The following is a 12,314-nucleotide window of genomic DNA, read 5'->3' on the forward strand; positions in this document are numbered from 1 at the left end:
TCTCCTCTTAGAACCCGTGATTCTATCTGCTTTCTTTCAATGTGCAATGAAACGGACAAAATAATCTGTCATTACAATCGTGAAAATGTGTTCTTAAAAAATTCTATATTCCAGAATTTCCGCTTTGTTATTTATCTTTGTTATTTGAAAGTGATGTTATGACGTTTTGATATCGCGCACGTTGTCATGGAGGTGAATACACGTCTGAGGGATGTTCGATTATCTGATCAGGTTGAACTGCGGGGGGGCGACCACCGTCGTCTTCTCGACCAACGCGATCGTAACTCCTTAGAAAATAAATAACGCGTAATCGTTGGTGTCATCTGCGGCCGCTGTCGATCTCGAGAATAGTCGCATCTGCTTGCGGCTGAAAATTCGTAGTAATGTGATAACTATATAGTTTTCGGACGTGCTTGAGTAACCTTCTTGAAAAGAATGCATCTCCCTTCAGTGTAATCGAAAATCCTCAGCTCGATTCTCCTTTAATCAGGAACTAGCAGTGCATGTTTGCATTTTACTTTATAATCAGTAATTTGTGAAATATCGACGAGAGTTTTGGACTGCAATACGCATCGAAGACGACTAGACTTGCAGAGGAAGAGATATACCAAAACAAGTGCAGATCAGTAGAAGCGAGATTAGAATCAACCTGTGCACGCTCTTGCACTTGCTCTTTATTCGCGGCTTAATAGAGCCGTCTCGGGAGCCAGAACAGTCGCTGCACGTCTAGATCGCCACGGCAGGTGGTGGCCGTAAGAAATTCGTGTAATTGCCGTTGACATTTCATAATTACGAAGTACCGAGCTAAATTGCCGGTGCTCGTAAATCCCATGAAAAACCAAAGCTGATCCCACGTCGCGGCGAGCACGAAGCCTTATCGAAGATTACTGTGGGCGTCATTACGGACACATCCTCGTGTTCCTTCGAGAGGTTCTCCATGAACGGCGCGAATGCACCTCTCAAACGAGGAACGAATACGACCGTGGATCGCTCCCGTGGATCTCGGATAATCGATGTTGGACGGACCATTTTGTACGGGTGACCACCGTGGAATTTCACCAGGGTCAAAAGTACCACGCAGAGAGAGAGAGAAAGAGAGAAAGCACAGTGGAAATGGGAGGATGCGCCCATGCACGGATTCCCGCGGAGACATCGAGCGTCGAGATTGTAATAAATCAAACACGTTAGTTGGAAGCACCTTGAACGGAGGAGAAGGATAGGAGGAAAGTAAGAAGGAGCCGAGACACGAGAAAAGGCACGCTCTGTTGTGACAGCGGATGATAATTTGTTCGGGCGTTCCGGCAGATCGCGAGATTTAGGCACAAAGATCTTTCTGGCTTCTTCACGCAATGGTCTCTCCGTGGAGCCTCGGGGCAGATCTCCACTGCGGCAGGTTCCTCCTCGGAAATAATAAGCCTCGCATCTGTCCGCCATTCGTTGCTTTTCTAGTGTCTCTTTCTGTCTCGGTCTTTTTTTACTCTTGAGGAATACGTCTGTATAGGTGGATAAAATGATGGGTGGCGTTTATAATTATGGAGAGAAAATAATCATCATTCGATTACACACGTTTATTACAATATTGCAATCATGTTAAACCGGTAAACTACTTTTAGTAATGATAGAGCACGATATTGCAACGACCGGATATCTTATTTTATTAAAAGTACGTAAATATTCTTTTGTAAATAATTATTATTATCATTTCTCATTCATAAGACTAGAATAGAAAATGTCACTGTGACTAGTTCATCTAGTAACAAAAATGATACATTTACTTCACAATTTCTGACAATTTAATAAAATATGTATGTGTATTCAATACACATATATCCTGCTTTGAATAATTGTTGAATAATTGTTGAATAACTGATAATAAATAACGAACAAACAAATTCCTCTTCAACACGCTGGCAGTTTATTAATTCAAAAGTGACAACGTTTCGACCACGACCTGGTCCTTTTCACGTGTTATATGTCTTAATCTAAAAATACGAAATGCACAATATATAAGATAATGAATAACAAATGCAATATAAACCATTATGGTACGCAAGAATACAAAATTCACCAACTTACTGCCTGAGAAAGACACAAAATCGCACGAAATAACTAAGAGACAAAGCAGACCGATCGCAGTGAGACAAGCACGCGAGTGACAATAGACAACAACATCAGGGAGGAAGCGAGATGTTTTTCAGAATCTGATCATATATGGGTATCATAAATTAACGAAAATTGTGTTAATATCTTACATCAGAAAAAACATCTTAGGAAACGCGAAATAGATGATATTTATCAAAAAGCAGAACAACTCCATAAATTTGCAGAAGGACACTGAGTGTCTACCCAGTATATATGATCAGATTCTGAAAAACATCTCGCTTCCTCCCTGATGTTGTCTATTGTCACTCGCGTGCTTGTTCTCACTGCGATCGGTCTGCTTTGTCTCTTAGTTATTTCGTGCGATTTTGTGTCTTTCTCAGGCAGTAAGTTGGTGAATTTTGTATTCTTGCGTACCATAATGGTTTGTATTGCATTTGTTATTCATTATCTTATATATTGTGCATTTCGTATTTTTAGATTAAGACATATAACACGTGAAAAGGACCAGGTCGTGGTCGAAACGTTGTGTCACTTTTGAATTAATAAACTGCCAGCGTGTTGAAGAGGAATTTGTTTGTTCGTTGTACTTTCTGGCTGACCGAAAGATTTCTGTTATTCCGATAATAAATAATTCTTAATGTGAAATGAGCAATACAAATCATATTTGTGGTTTCCTAGCGTAATTACTGGACGGCGCCAGGTGAATATGCTTTGCAAAAATTCTTGCAGACTGTGCTTGCACGCACCTATCTTGCCCATGGCACTCGCACGCGCGTGCACGCGGCTAGAAAAATGTCGCAGCTGCAAAACAGACCGGAAAAAGGATGAAAAGAAACAAGAGGAAAAGAGAGAGAGAACGGAGTAACGTTTAACTGTTAAGTTCATCACGCTGACCATGAACGAAATGTAATTATAGCAATTAAGATCCCGCACTATAGATCATTATATCTATCATTTAATTTACATTTACGCATACCAATGGTATTGACACGTAGGAAGAAATGCATTTATCTGTTTATCAAAATAGATTCCAAATAGATTTAATGATCGAATTAGTCCAGAAAAGCTTGTAAAATAGTTTGCTAATGGGAAAAATTCTGTTACGTCCTGCTATTGTTCCGTTTTCAATGAAAACTTTTCATGGACCCAGTAATGCTACTCCCATCGCGGTTTCTCTCTCTCTTATTACAAGACCTCACGAATATACGCGTTGCATCGAGTTGCGTGTAAAAAACGGGAGAAAGAAAGAGAAAGGGGGAGAAAGAAAAAAAAGAAGAAAGCCATGCACTTGCCTTATCTGATCCCACGTTTCACGACAGATTAATGTGGGATCGAGCCGTGATCAAGCACAGCGAAGAAGTCACTGCGCCTTTTATTGCTCGCGTGATGGATCACTAATATGGGACTTGCCACACGCACGCGGGACCAAACGATCATTGTCCGAGGTCTTTCCAGCGCGTACGACGCGACTCTCGATATTCTTTTCTCCATCACCCCCATCCACATATGCCGAAAGAAGTCACTCTGAAAGAAGTCGCTTCGTCGCTTCCTCGAAATCGCGGATTCCCAGGCGATTATATCTGTACGAAGAGTTAGATCCAAACACGAACGACGGCCATTGTCCGTTACCCTATATCAGAAGAATTTCTTCTCCCTTTCCTCGTTGTGTCCCCTGCACCCTGCTCTATCGAGAAGAAGAAAGAAGAAGAGAGCCCCCCTTTTCGCTCCTCTTCTCGTCACAAGAAGTCAATGGCTTCAGGGCCCGCGCCGAGCGGAGACCCGATCTGAATGAAGACCTCAAGCCCGGGCCAAAAGAGGGGGGCAGGAAGCTCTCCATCGGGTAGATCGGCCGCACTCAAAACCGACTACAAAACGTTTTATTTACGCAGTTCTGAGGGGAGAGGGGTTTCCCTTCGTTTCGACGGATCTCCCTCATCTTGCTCGTCTTCTTCACGGGCATCGTTCCGCTTTCTCACACATCGCTCTTTTCGGGGTCCGTGAATCTCTCTCGCACCGTCTGAAGGAAATCGCAAGGTGCTACACGAGCGACCTGAATTTGGGACTTTTGCAACAAGTGCTACTGTACGATCAGTCACCGGTCGATCTTGTATCTCGTTCGCTTTCAAACGCGGCACAACATAGAGATTCTCGTAGTTCTCTTTCTCTCTCTTTCTCTCTTCATTCAGTTTTTCCATAATCTTGGTCGCCGCTCTTTGAGAATATCAAATGCACTCGTTTGGCGGAATCGAAGTAATCAGCTTGCGCATTGCAAGAACAACGATGAGATTCCTCTCGCGATAGCTTAATGTCCGCCTTTTTCTTTCGGGCAAGTGCACGCGTCTGCGTTTGTAATTGACGATAATTGGCTGACCGCGTGTTTACGGGAAGATATTACGAGTTGTTCGAAGATGCGCTAAGAGAGATGCGACATTAAATGATAGTCAGGAGTTGTCTGGCGAGCATATCTGGCGAGTATATTAATATTAGATTTCTGCGCATGAAATGTTTATAGAAGCAGATACTATACACCGTATATTCATTTGCGAAGCCATATTTGAAAAATGCATTTACTCGCGTCGTTAAGTCTCGTTAAGCCAACTGCATGTCGATATGCGCGGAAGGATGAATCGCGAAGGCGAAGGCGGCGAGACAGTTCAAAAAAATCGAATTTACGAGTGATGCGCAAGTAAGCACCAGCTGTTCATTCGAAATTAAATGCCAGTTTAATGTTGCACGGCATAAATATGAGCATTCGCGCCCTTGACAAGCGTGTTCGATCTCTTCATGCTTATAAATGACCAGCTCGTTTTAAAGCACAGCGTCCATCTTTTCGGATAATCTTCCGCATTTGCTAAAGCAGTTTTTATGATGCAGTAAAAGATCCTGTGGCTTAGAATTCTAATATCGATATTTGATAATTATATCCTAAATTCCCCTTAAGCGCTGATATTATGATGCATTTTAAATCAATTTCACCATCTCGATCTTATAAGCAGCGATAATTGCTTTTCGAGTAGCGCTACGGATCGGCATTCGATTCACGGCTGTTATTAAAGAACGCGCGTGCACTGGATGATTACAAGGGGGGAAACGAAGAGAAATAAGAGGTCAGCGAGAAGAAGGTGGGACCAAGGCGCGATCGTTCGCGCGCGCGATGACACGAATATGCACGCGTGCACGCACACGGACACTGGAGATGCGAGAGCCGAGAAGGTCGATTGAGCGACCTTCGTTCGTCAACGATCTCTACAACGAAAAGTAGCAGCATCCTTAGTTCTTATAAATTTACAAAACTTCATCTGAAACAATTCGCGATTCTCGGTGTCGATAAATTATGTCGTTAAAAAAAGAAAATTAGAATATTGAATAATATTAATAAAATTTTGAATGATATTGTATTACATTGAATTGCAGTAATATAGTATTGAATAATATAATATAAAAATATTTATTATTATACACGTAATAATTTACGACGCTGTTCTTCGATGGATTCAATAATTAATGAAAGCAGATGTTATTAATTGCATCTCTGCCACACGTTCCCTGTAATCTCCAACAATGTCACGACGACGATGTGGGAGTATCGTCAAACGTGATGCAATTTCAGAGCTGCGAAAAACATCCTTTTGTACAGCAAATCCATGTGGCACAGGCTTGCACGTTTAAAAGGATTTTCATTGCGGAGTAAAGGGTTTTGGACGGGTCGCTTTTCACGGGCATGAGAGCGGCAGGTCACATATCCATTGTGGCAAAAGCTTAATGTCGTTACGTGGAGTCGCAATGTTATACGAGCGCATTATGGCGACACGGCGTTCGATGGGTAGCCTCACGACCACAATGCATACGTTGCATCGATATTCATAGGGAGAGACAGTCTACCCTCCTCGCAACCCCCTTGCCGAGGCAAAAGGCGCGTGTTCCTCGTCCAGGTGATACCAGACTGGTTGCCAGACCGCCGTTGCTCGTCCGTCCGTTTTCCTTCGTCCTTCTCGTTCGCTTCCTCTCGTTTACTCCTTCGCGCACTACGCCCACGGGAACATATGTTTACGAACAATGAAACTTCGACAAGGGTGCACTCTCGAAAAACCAACAAACCTCAGTGATCGCGCCTCCACAATTCGACAGCTCGTTCGATTCCTTCTTCGCATCCCCATTTTGCTCCTTATTTTAAAACTGAATTTTATATTATCTTACGTCCTCAAATTTATAGATATCTGAGAACGTCAGACTATTGTACTTTCTGCAAAAATATTGGATGTATGTCGAAATGTTAAGTCAAAGTCGAAAAAATAAATCATTTATTTTTTCTAGTTTGACAGAAAAATTCTGCAGACATCCGTGACAAAAGATCGCTGTCTGATTATCGTGACGTCGTTAAGGACAATCGAGAATTCGGATGGTCTCTCGATTTATCGGTGAACGTACGTTTCTTATCGAAGAACCAGTGATCCCTGGGGTTGGCCACCGATAGCTCTTTTATCCCTCGCCGTTAATCCCCCCTTAAGCCGCGATAAAGACCACCCTTAAAGATCAAGTAATCGCCCAACGGTGTCCGCGTTGCTCTTAATTATTGGAGCCTATGAATCTTATTGTCTATATCTGAATGTATAAATCTTATCGACGAAATAATTCACTGTTGCAACAACGACATAATTTAGCCTACAGTACTCGTGATTATCGACATATGTGTTCCCGATACACCCTGTAGAAATCCTTAGTAGCAGTCACTGGTTACATGACACAAGTTGAAGGCTAAGGGAGACTTTTGGCATTGAGTTGCAGCGCGTTGCGTAGCATGGTAATTTCCAGATGAATAATTTCGCGAGCGTAGAGATCATAATGAGGAAACAGTCAGCGGAATCACAGGTTGAAAGGTTAAACCCGACGAAACGCGCACTACAGTCTGCGCGATCCCGACGGTTCGCAAGAATAGGTATAATCTGACGAAACACGCAAAGCTGAAGAGATGTGCGAACGAATCGGGCATTCCCCGTAAACGCATCTGCTCGCCTCGTAATCGCGAAAAATTCTGCCGCGGAAAAAAGCCGGCAGCTGCAAACCGCCTCATCATGCGGCACACGCCGAACATTTATTAACTCGCGCACAGTGCGCTTTTACGCCTATTTCAATCTATATCTATACGCCTCTGATCGCCGTATAATTGCCTTCCCCTTCGCGCATAATTATACACGCAAATCACTGTCACCGCAAAGCCAGTCATTGTAAATTCACGAGGATTGCATAAGCTGCAGACTTTCCAGAAGAAGCCTGCTAGTCAATCCTTTTGAAATTAATCGATCAAGTCACGATAGGTTTTAATCGTGTTGCAGGTGTCTAAAGTCTCAGACATGGGTGCATATGGTTGAATATACTGATATTAGATATGATTGAATATAGAAGAATGAAACGTGAGGACTCGCGTGAACTAAAAAATATAAAGATTCAAATAATAATAAATAGGATACATATAGCTTTTCCTCCCTCTCCTCTCTCCTCCGGCACTCTTGTCTCACCGGTATATCTTTTTGCCAGCCGCGTATAATTAGAATCCGACATGAATACGACGCACGTAAAGGCTGATAGGGCGCAACGTCGTAGCTCGCATATAGTAAAATGGATTGCGAAGACAACGATCTGCGAGCATAATGATAATTTATGAACTGGCCGCAACTGGTTGATTGCTTCGCCATTGGGAATGCGGCAAAAGAGAGTTAAGTGCTCTATTAAGACGTGCGATCCAATCGTAGGCGATGGAAGAAAGGCGAGAAGCCGACTACGAGCGCAAAGTGAACGCTCGGCGAGATCGATGATTTCTTTGCCAGATTAAATTCTCTCGTTCTGGCGGAATCTGCCAAAGAAAATTGGATTCGTTTGATTCCGCGTCTATTTCTCGCGTCATTTTCTTGAATTATTGTAGAATCGACAATCAGACGCGCGACGTGACGATTACCATTTCGTAGAATGAAGGAAATACAATCGAAGACAGGCAATTTCAACAAACGAAACGTTTTCTCACCTGAGTGATAATAAAACTTTACGAGTCACAATATCTGCTATCTGAATGCGTCACTACAAATCGTTAGGAAATATCTTTGGAGGAGATATATTAAACCTTTTCGTTATGTGCATGCATGCAATATCTTTTCTATCATTATGTACAATTTGACAATAGAGAGAGAGAGAGAGAGAGAGAGAGAAATATAAAAATTGATATTTTTTATTGAAAAGCATATTGCTTTATCCATAGCATTTTTGCGAAGCTATCACGTACTTGATAAGACGAGATAAAGGACCTTCTACCAGAGTAATATGAAATAACAAGCTTCTCATTTTCACTTAATTGGCTGACTCGTCGATCAAACCAGTTTCCCCGGTATAACTGACCTACACTTAACACGTCCGGGGGCTGCGACACGCGTAAACGCGACTTGAAGAAATAGTTGTGCCAGTTCCGTCGTCCAATTTGCCTCGAGTGCATCACTGTCAAGTCGTCGAAGTCTTTATAGTGCAATTACACTCCTTCGAATTAGATTTCGACTTTTGTTTGTCCTTTTCTGTCGTATTATATTATATTATATATGTTTTATTCTTCTTCTAGCGAGCTTAATTTTTTTCTATTTAAATTTCCTTCGATTTTCAGTTATCTTTCTTGCACAAGCCTTGTCCTTAACTGCTTCCTGTTCGTCATTTTCTCCATTCGCCAGTATCCTTGAGATACCACGTTCGGTTCTTTTCCTTTTCGGTTTAACCGTGAAAACATTTGACGTGTAATAAAGCGTCGCGTCGAGAGAGTAGACGCAGAGATCTTATTTAGCCTCAAGCGCTGTGGCCTGTTATTAAAGGAATGCAGAATTTAAGGGAAACGAAAGTGCTCGTTAAGTGATTACGCGCTGAAGACGCATCAAATTGGCATGTAATACCTTTGCACGAAACCATTTTCTTCGGTGATCGGTCACCTTGAAATCGGCGCGTTCTTTCGAGAGATTTTAATTAAATCGTAATTTACTGAGAAACGTAATTTTGCGACACGTCGTTCATGAATGTGGCTCGACATTATTATATTGCATTATGCAATTAAATTAAGAATGTGTATTTGAAATGTATCCAATATTAGAAATAAAGCTTTCATAACAAATTGATATCTCATTTCTCACTTGAACTGAACGTTTAAACGTCACGTGATGACAGTCGCTTTAGTAAGAGACTTTCCCAAGCTCATGCTTAAGTCAAGTACCGCACGTCAAACCCTCTTTATAGTGTGTGAACACGGCGGTCGCTACAATAACGTTGTCCGATCCCTCGAAAACCGCGGCGCGATTCAAGTAGTCTCGATAAGTGCACTTCGAACGATCAATCGTTCGCGCCTAAGTTGGAAATATTAGGAAATTTCGTGCAGTTTAAAAGTTAAAAATCTTTTTTTCGTTTTAAGCCAGGCTATTCCAAAATCTCAATTTAAAAAATTGTGATTTCTCATACGTGTTATTGTTTTATTTAATTAACGTGGAATCATTAAATGTTGAAAGAGTTCTTTCTACAATTAGAGTTCTGACTTGGAGTTACCTTTTCTAACTTTTTCTGTTCGAAATTTGTACGTTAGTCAATCCCCATGGCTTTGCAGTCATGTTCCCCACTGTTTGGACAAATTTGATGTTATCTTCGAAAATCGCCTTGAATGCACCAAGACGTGAATAAAAGAGCGATGAGAGATCCGATCTCTCGGCGTCATTGATCGAAAACCTCGACTGTTACAATTTTCTGAATAGGAGTTTCTCGAACGTCGTCAATTCACTGCGGATTCGTGGCATTTACGTCTTATACGATCACTGAATACCTGACATATCGGATTTCGAAGATTCCTGACCTCCAGAAAACTAGTTGACATGCGACAGGTATTTTCCACGCTCGATTGGCATTTTAGCCACGAATAATATTTAGTTTCGATCAAATTCAAATCGAGGGGAATATTTGTAGGAACGAATAAGATTATCACGGTATTGAAACTCATAGAATTTCGTAGCTAATCGTGCCTCTCTGGTTTCACCCCTACTTTTTAGCTTGATAAACCGGAAGTCAAGAAATTCGAGATACAATATATTTTAAGGTACGAGTGATTTTAATGCTTTCATCATGCCTACGACATTTCCACATGCATCTTTGTGAAAAAGTAGACAGTTTTCTTCATGTTCACGAAAGCAGAAGAGATTATCACCCGATGAGATATACATTTGCATGCAATCTCACAAAGATTTACACGATTCGTCGTAACCTTCTTCGTTGCGTCTCCAACCGACATTTTGAGGACGCACTGACGACGCGTGTTGGTTATATACGGGCTATTTGAGGGCTGGCGAGGGCATTCTCAGGGGTGTTTCTTCACTGCGCTCGTTGCACAATGTAACACTATCCCCCTTTGTAAGAGCGCAGCCTTGGAGTGTCTTTAATGCGAAACCGAGCGCGAGCGTACTTGTACGCCCCTGCATTATTTTTTCATGAATAATCCCGTTATGAACATCTAAGAGGCCGGAACCATAAGATAATAGTCCACTTTGTTCGCATGCACGCCCGACATTCGTTAAAGTAGTCTTATAAACATTTCTTTAATTAACCTAATAACATTTGCATAAAATCATTCTAAATATCATAAATACCATTATTATTGATTAACTTGCATCACATTATTTCACATATACCTTAATACTCGTTGAACCTCATCCCCTGGTCGCTCGTTAGTATTCATTGTCCCGGAATTCTTATTATTTGCAGAAACGTTTGCATTCGTGTCACACAAGCTATGGAAATTTATGTGAGACTTATTATTTCCATTTTCGTCACAGCATAAGCTTTTTACGTGAATCGAACATAATTCTTGCCCGTAGCTTCCGTCCATGTAGCCTTACTTACACATTCAACTATAGAAATTTCCGCTCATACAATTAGTTTTGTAATCTAGAATATTTTGAAGACATAAATCTGGTTATTTGGAGGCGGCTAATTGCCGCGGTCGTTCTCTCGACGGTTTTCCAACAGAGCGACCACGAATTCGCGTTGAATTTCGTTACAATCGAACGTTTTGCAGTAAGGGGTGTGTTCACAATAAGTCCCTGAAGTGTCTTTAGCGCGTACAGTAGCGCGCTGTTCAATGGTCGGTGCTCACAAATGCGCAGCAGGGTGTCCGGCTCTCTCGAGATTCGCCATTTCGATATGAATGTCGGTGATCGGGAGAGAAATTAATGTCTGCTTTGCTACGGGCCCGAACTGGTCCTCGCGGCCAATACTTAATCCCGTAGGTCAGGATTTAATATGTTTATTGCTGTGAGAATGTCGGCCTCGGATAGGTAGTAGATTTTTATCTGCCATCGCGCCTTTTAACTCGTCTCGTAACATTTGACAACGACTGAGAAGCAAATCCGAATCCTCCGTTGTTCTTCATTTGCCTTTCGTCTCGAGATCTAATGACGTTCCTTTCAATGTCGCGATTTTTCAGATCGCACCCAGTACAGCACATAGATCACCTGTTATTTATGCAGTCGATCGGTTTTTTTATTGGCAAATGCCATTAATGCAAAGGAGAATGAATGGGGAAAAACCAATTTGCCGATAATTGATTTATTCCATATCAGCGGAATCAATTAAATTGCTGAATGATTCTTCGTGAAATTTATCTTTCGATCTGTTAGAATATAATACGTATACAATAATATAATGTTTTATCATGTTTTATAAAATGCTTATCTGCAAGTTTTTGATTAATTATAGTATGATTACATTTGAACGCATCTTTGAATCAATTGTATTAAATCTTGTTTTTTATTATTTGCGTATTAATTATATTAAAATTAATTATTTGCTTCTAATATTTATTAAATATTATAATTAAAATTTGATATCGTTTTTAAACAGACATTACTTTTTTATGAATTATTATATTACGTAAGAATATTTGTAAATTGTTTAAGATAAAAAGTTATCTTTTATATGCATATTGACCGGAGAAAGTATCACAAAAAAGTTCTATAAATAATCAAATCAGCGACAATTTTTAATTTTTAATAATTAATTATTATAGTTCTACCGGTAGGTACGGTCTCTAATAAAAGTCTGCTTTATGCGTATACTGAAGTCATCTGTTGGGTAGAAAACGTATTAAAATTAGGGTGTCTATAAAATATCTAATCCAAACTGTATTACATAACAAAGAGTGAGTGTAA

The sequence above is a fragment of the Ooceraea biroi genome, chromosome 5 (genome assembly GCF_003672135.1).
Source record: "Ooceraea biroi isolate clonal line C1 chromosome 5, Obir_v5.4, whole genome shotgun sequence".
NCBI lineage: Eukaryota > Metazoa > Arthropoda > Insecta > Hymenoptera > Formicidae > Ooceraea > Ooceraea biroi.